The sequence below is a fragment of the Alligator sinensis genome, unplaced genomic scaffold (genome assembly GCF_000455745.1).
Source record: "Alligator sinensis unplaced genomic scaffold, ASM45574v1 scaffold1451_1, whole genome shotgun sequence".
Classification (NCBI taxonomy): Eukaryota; Metazoa; Chordata; order Crocodylia; family Alligatoridae; genus Alligator; species Alligator sinensis.
The window spans coordinates 438,301-445,160 of record NW_005842351.1 but is presented as its reverse complement, the minus strand read 5'-3'; the positions used below and the strand labels follow the sequence as shown (position 1 = coordinate 445,160).

Below are 6,860 nucleotides of genomic sequence, written 5' to 3'. Positions count from 1 at the left end.
CATCTGTTTCATACCATCATATTAACTCTAACTATGGAAAGGAAATGGTTGACTTTTTATGCTCCCAAAGAATAAGTGAAGAGAGTTGTTGACTAACTAATTTCCTTTGTTCATTGTTATCCTGCTAGGAGCAGGAAATGGAAATTGCTGACAAGGTTTCCTTTTTGTTTCTTGTGTTGCACTGAAAAAGAATGTCATATGGCAGACTATTAGAAAAAGATTGGGGGGGGAACCATTACAAGAGTACATTGCCAGTTCTTACCCTCCTAATTATTTGCTTCTTTTCAACAGTCAAGTCCTTCATCTCCAGAACCCGCTAGTCTTCCTGCAGAAGATATCAGCACAAACTCTAATGGCCCAAAGTCTGCAGAAATTATACTAGAGGATGACAGAGAGGACCTTTTTGCTGGTAACTTTTTTTAAAAAGTGTTTGCATGAATGCTTTACTTGATTCTAAGACAAGGCTCTCTCCCCCCCCCCCCCCCCTTTAACATGGGGTTGGGGGATTGTCTTACAGTTGAGTATGAAGGCAGTTGCAGGGGGTCTGGGTCTGGGTCTGGGTCTGGGCCAGGGTTAGGGCTTTAGCTGTAGCTGCCTCTGCACCCCACCATCTTCCCCACTGCAGCTTCCCACCACCATGTAGTCTCTTATCCTTCACCTGCCCCTCTTCTATTTCCACTCCCACCCTCCCAACTCCTCCTTGCCTTGCTCCACACCAGCAGGCTCTATCCATGTAGCCTGGGGCACTGAGCATGGCTACAGTCTGACCCCATAGTAGTGACCCTATTAATGGGGCCAGAGTCTGCAAAGTGAAGCAAAAGTAAGGTTGGGGTGGGGGGAGGGGGAGGGAGCAGTGGCAGGGGGGATGAATTCAAGATGACCCTCCAATAATGCGATTCTATACGTGGAAAACTGTAACAAATGTATGAGTTTTCCATGTATGGAAACTTATTGAGGGGCATCTTTAAGTTGGGGTAGTCTTAGATTCAAGTGAATATGGTCATTCAAATTCGTTATAATGAGGATTTCAGCTATTAAAGAAAACAAAGTAATTTAGCTTCTAATGCAGATCTGATTTTAAGTCCTGTCTGCTACCACAGTAAGTCATACTGTAACTCTAAATCACAGCTGTGAACTTCTTTGTGAGAAAAACAATAAATAGCTTTTTTTTTCATGCAACATGTGTAGTCATCCTGTTCCAGTCCCGGTCCTCCCCCAGAATTGGGGTGCATTTATTAAGTGGAGAAATTAATATTTCTGTTCAGGTTAGAAGCACCCTGTTTTGATGCACAGTACAGCAGCAACTGTGGTATTACTATTCAGGCAATTGAGGGGGTCAGTTTAATGACTCGTTCTTCACTCTGATAAAATAATCTCTCCTCTTCAGTGGGCATGGTATTCCACTAATCAAGCTAATCTTACTTAAGATAATTTTGCTGCTTTTTCCTGGTCTCTCCTCCTGTTTTACAGTCTTGGGGACTGCTATTTTCAGAATTATAGATCCACCCTAGAGACCAACATAGCAGCAACTTAGGGGTTCAACTTTCCTTAAGCAGGAAAGGGAGCATTATTCATCTGAAGATTAAGCCCCATCCCTGCTTTATGCAGCCATAACTTGAAAAATCTCTTTCTTCATTCTGCCTTTCAAAAGCAAGGTGCATGTTATTCTTGGGTATGTATATGTGGGGAAAATACAGTAATTGGCCTGTGCTGTTTTTGCTGTTTGAAATATTCCTTTGATTCTCTTAATAATCACTTCTAATCGCTCATCTATGCTAATTCGATACTGTGATGATCTGTGGAATATTGCAGTTCTACGTGTATGTTATCTTGCTAAAATCCATGCAGAAAGTAATGTATCTTGGTTCAGACTAGAAACATTCCAAAGTTGTTTAAGCTGTACCCAGTTTATTATATTGACTACCCGGTCACATTTTGGTATAAAAATGTATTCTGGTGCTAATTGTGCCCACACTCAACCTAAACCGACTAAACCCATTTGCTCTAATTGAGCTGTTACTACGTGTTAAGATTTGAAGTATAGACTGGATTTGCACCTAACAACTATCTGCACCCAAAATCCACACTGATTTGGACATCACTTAATTTTTACTGGGTCAGTGGTAGTAAAATTAACTGTATTTACTGGCATACTACATGCATCTTTTCCCCAAAAACATAGCTCTCCAAAACAGGAGTGTCTTAAGTGGAGAAGCTGATTTCTACACTGCAATTGACACATGGGCATTTGTACACATGAATGTGCTGCAGCACCGGGTGCACGCATTTGTATAAACAGCGAAATGTGCGTCACCGCTGAGAAAATGGCAGCAGTGCACTTTTGAACAAAAACACATCAGAGGTTTTAGTTCAAACCACCATTTTCTGTGCACTGACACGCATTTCACCATTTATACAAGTGCATGCAATGCAGCACCAGGTGCATCAGCTAGCATGCTCCACAGACTCGCTTAATTGAGTTTGCTCTGACACGCTGGATTTCCAGCACGTTGGAGCAGACAAAGGTACGTGTATAAACGCCCCAGGATGCTAGAATGGCTGCTGGGGGTTGGTTCTTTGTTTGTCATTTAACTCTTTCATAGCCACTGCTATATTGGCAGCACCCAAAAGCAGTGACTGTGATGTACTTAAAGTTTCTGAGGGGTATAGAGTCAGTGACACTGAGTGGTGAGGTCTTCTTGCTTCATCAGGCCTGCATTTACTTATGACTGGGAAGAACCTTCTACTTTTCATTTTGCTGTATCAAAACAAGGTGCGTGTCTCCTTGGGGGTACATAGCACACAGGAAAAGCCAGTACTATATGTCAAGTATTCTAAACATATGGCAGCTTTTTAGTTATGCTTGTTACCAAAACCTTTGTTGTAGTTGCATCATTTGTAGTGGCTCATGATGCTGGTACAGGAGAGAGACATGGATGGCATAGGGTTTTTAATAGAATTAGTTGTAGTCATTCGTCAAGCACTTGTTGTCACAGGATTTCTTCCTTTTGAGATTTGAGAGGAAGGAAATAGAGATTATCAGAGTCCAAGGACAAGGGATGCTAAACCCTTGATTTGAGTGATGTTTTTGTAGTAATGAGATTGGAAGTTAATTGTGTATTAATGTTTAAAATATGTTTTGTTTTTGTTTTCTTGTATACAACTGTCCCAAAAGGCTTGTAGTAGTTTACAGTGACTAAATTACCCACAGACAGGACTTCTGAAACACCATAGCAAAACCTGGGAATTCCGGTTCTGTCCTTCCCTCCCTCCCCACCCCTTCTCTCTTCCCCCCGCCCCTCCCGCCCAAACCCTCCTCTCAGTCCGAACCATGCCTCCAGCCACCACTTGCATCCAGATGCACAAAACCGTTTCCCCAACCACACCTACTACCCCACTTCACCAGAGGAGATCCTCTCCACCTTCCCCCAATGTCTCCTCCGAGCCTGCATCCCCTCTCTCTCATGCTGTCACTTCACCTCCCACAAAAACACCTTACAACTAACTCTTCTTTTCTCCCTCCTCTTCCCCCCCAACAAACACAGCAATTAAATTAAAAAGAACACTTGCAGAACAGTAAAAGAGAAACCCCAAAGGTCACCTGCCTACCCAGGGAGGCTTGATGACTTTGTAGAGCTTGCAGATTGGCTGGGTCTTTCTCCCTTCTTTTGGGCATCTACTAGTTCAGTTTTAATTTAATGAAATAGCTCCTTTCTTTTTCTTTTGCTCTAGTAGTAAATAGTACTAATATATAAAGATTACTTTGTATATAATCCCTGAGTCTTCCCCATTGACTGATCAAAAAGTGATATATAGCTCCTCCTCAGTCTAGAATTAAACATGATGTTAAATGTGCAATATTGTTTCTGGTATGTATCACCTTGTATTCTGAGCCTTCACTTTTATATACACCAGACACACATTGCTAGTTCTAACAATTTGAGATACCAAAACTGTCACTATTGAAATAAGAAGGAAAAGAAGTTAAAATAGTAATTATAGGAAAAGGTATTTTATAATATTGCTTTATCTCATCACTTACGAAGGCTGTTTTAGAACAGTGGACACTTTCTTTCAAGCAAAGATATTCTGGTTGTATACTTCCACTTAACAGAAATAGTATTTACTCTGGATTCATTTGGACAGGATCTGGGAAAGCTAGTCTCCCTAAGCCTATGCATCTTAAAAATTTCTTTTAAATTGGGCTGATAAGTACCATCCAGATAAATTGACCTGTCAATATTTGTATTTTATCTTGAGTACGAGTGTGAATTCTGCATGCAATAATGCAGAGAACTGATTTTTAAAGTCGATTAAAGGGTATTGACTCCTTCAAGAAATCAGACCTTCTTTTCTAAATGCATGTAGCAACTCAATGAGAGAATTTACTGATTTAAATGTAACAAAGTCTATTGAAAGTGGAATTGAGAATTGGAGATTAATATTAACATCAGAACACTAAGGTTGTTAGTGTAAACTTAGGGTATACGGCTATGTGCTAATAGCTAATTTACATAATCCACATACATGGCTTACGTTCATTGGTAACACATTACACTATATCTTTGCATCAGACATGGACATCTTAAAACTGCAAGTACCTTTCTTAGTTGTCAAAGCCATGATCCATCACCTTAAGTAATAATAATTGTGGGTGTGAGATTTTTTTTTTAAATTTTTTTTTAGGTTGTTACATCTGAGATAATCAAATATATGTTATATTGTGATTAGCAAGCTTTCAAAAATCAAGGCAATTCCATGTCTTCTCACCCGGATATGTCTTCAGTTAAGTGCATTACTGAAATTCTCTCCCCAGTATTATTTCTGGTTCTAGTTCAGATTACTTTTGTTGCTTGTGCCATAATGTATATGGTAGATGGTATTTTAGTGGGCAGAAGATAAAATGTATACAGGTAATCGGAACTAATGACATCACCCCTGCCCTCTTGCTTCTTTAGAGTTGGATGTTCTTCTTGAGAAAATATAATACCTTTTCAGTGAAGGTTAGTATTGAAATATGGTCTTGACATTGGTCAGTGACTAGTTTTTCAAAGCTATTGGAAAATTGTCTTAAAAGCCCAGTTAGAAAAGGTTTGAATGTTTGTGAACATTTTGTTTTTAGAAACTCTGCTGAATATACTGTCCTATAGATTTTAGATATTATATTGTTTCTGGCTTAGCCATGGATTGGAAAAAATGCTTTTTTTTTTTTTTTTAAGGTAACACTACCTATAAATTCTTCTGTGAATCTTCCTCCTTACTTATTGTCAGTATAATGGAGGAAGGGGGCCTGGTGTCATTTCTGTATTACTTGTGTAAAGTTTAGACGGCCAATATCAAGGACAGAAAAAGACTTTTGACTATACTCAGTAGACCGGGGATTGGCACAGGTGCCAATTAGTGGCACATGGAGATATTTTCCTAGGCATACTAGGAGTTGTGTGAGGAAATTGTTTTAAAAAATATATTATTTTTTAAGCTGCTGCCCTGGGCTCTCCAGAGCAGCCACAGGTCCCAGCTCCGTGGCAGGCACTGGGGACAGAGTCAGGTGAACACAGGCAGGGACACAGTCTGTGTTCTTCTGACCCTGTCCCTGGGTTGCACCCTCCAGCTCAGCCTGAACCCTGGAGGCTCCTAGCGGGTGGGCAAGCCCAGGGCTCAGACAAACAGATGCCCTGTCCTACCGGGGTGCCAAGCGCTGGGGCCAGATGCCCAGGGAGAGGTATTGCGGGCAGGCCGGCCCAGCCCTGTCTTTGGGAAGGTGGGGGCTGAGTGGGAAGTGGGGCTGCCCCGGGGCTACATGGGCTCAGGCTGCAGTGGGCAGGGGTGCCTAGCAGCACCTGAAGTGGGGCCCAGCCTGGCCTGCATAGCTTCATGGGGATGGGGGGCAGCTGCCCTGCCCTGAAGGGATGCCGCCTGGCCAGGGCAGGACACAGGGCACAGAGGGGCTTCTGGCTCAGCCTCCCTGAACACCAGGTACAGTGTGAGCAGGGAAGAACTGCCCCCAATGCAAGGGCCTGGCCATGGAAGCTCCTGGGAATGACTGCCACGGCTGTCCCAGCCTGCCCAGGCCCTGGCCTTGCTCACCTTCAGCTCCCCTCAATGGGTCAGGGCTGGGGCAGGCCCTGCGCAGGGCAGTTGCACTGCAGGCTCCCAGCCAGCTTGGCCCCGCACTGCCGGTGATGGCTGTTCCCACAGCTTGTGGGGCTCCTGCAGCTCCAGGGGCTCCTTCCCACTTGCACTGTGCCCAGTGTGCACAGAGGCCAAGCTGGGAGCCCCACCTAAGCTGGTAACCTGCCCCAGCCAGGCAGCATCCCCTCACAGGCAGGTTGGATGCTCCTCATCCCCACAGAGCTGCATGAACCGGACTGGGCCCCACGTCGGGTGTGGCTGGGTGCCCCGGCAGTGGCTTGAGTCTGCAGACCCCAGCTTCCCACCCTGCTCCCACTCTCCTCTGCTGCCATCTTCCCAAGGGCCTGGCCAGACCAGCCTCCCTGTGGTGCCTCTCCCTGCACCAGTCAGACCCTACTCCAAGTACCTGGTCCTGGCACTGCCCCTGCCCGGGTGGGACAGAGCATCCATCTGCCCGAGCCCTGGTTGGGCCCTCCCTTCCAGCTCTGGGCCTGGGCTCTTCCCACTCCAGGACTGTCAGGGAGGCCTGAGCACCCCAGCCTTGGCGGCTGCTGCTGCAGTGTTGCTGCCCCTCTCTACCGAACACTGGCCTGAGCCACCGGGTCCAAGCCTCGGCTGGTAATGGTGGGGAAACATTGATGGTGAGAGTCACACCCTCCTTTTTCTTTCTCTCTCCTCTTTTTCTTTTTTATCTCCTCCTTTCTCTCCCATCTTTTGTCTCTCTTCTC

At 44.6% G+C, this 6,860-nt stretch overlaps 1 protein-coding gene across 1 annotated transcript in view; it reads left to right on the top strand.

Moving 5' to 3' along the window:
* The first annotated feature begins 294 nt into the window (after positions 1-294).
* Positions 295-6,860, top strand: part of SNX2 (sorting nexin 2) — a 36,229-nt gene continuing 29,663 nt past the window's right edge. The window contains exon 1 of the mRNA XM_025210481.1: positions 295-409. The gene's annotated coding sequence lies outside the window, so the exon portion shown is untranslated. The remainder of the gene's footprint in view (positions 410-6,860) is intronic.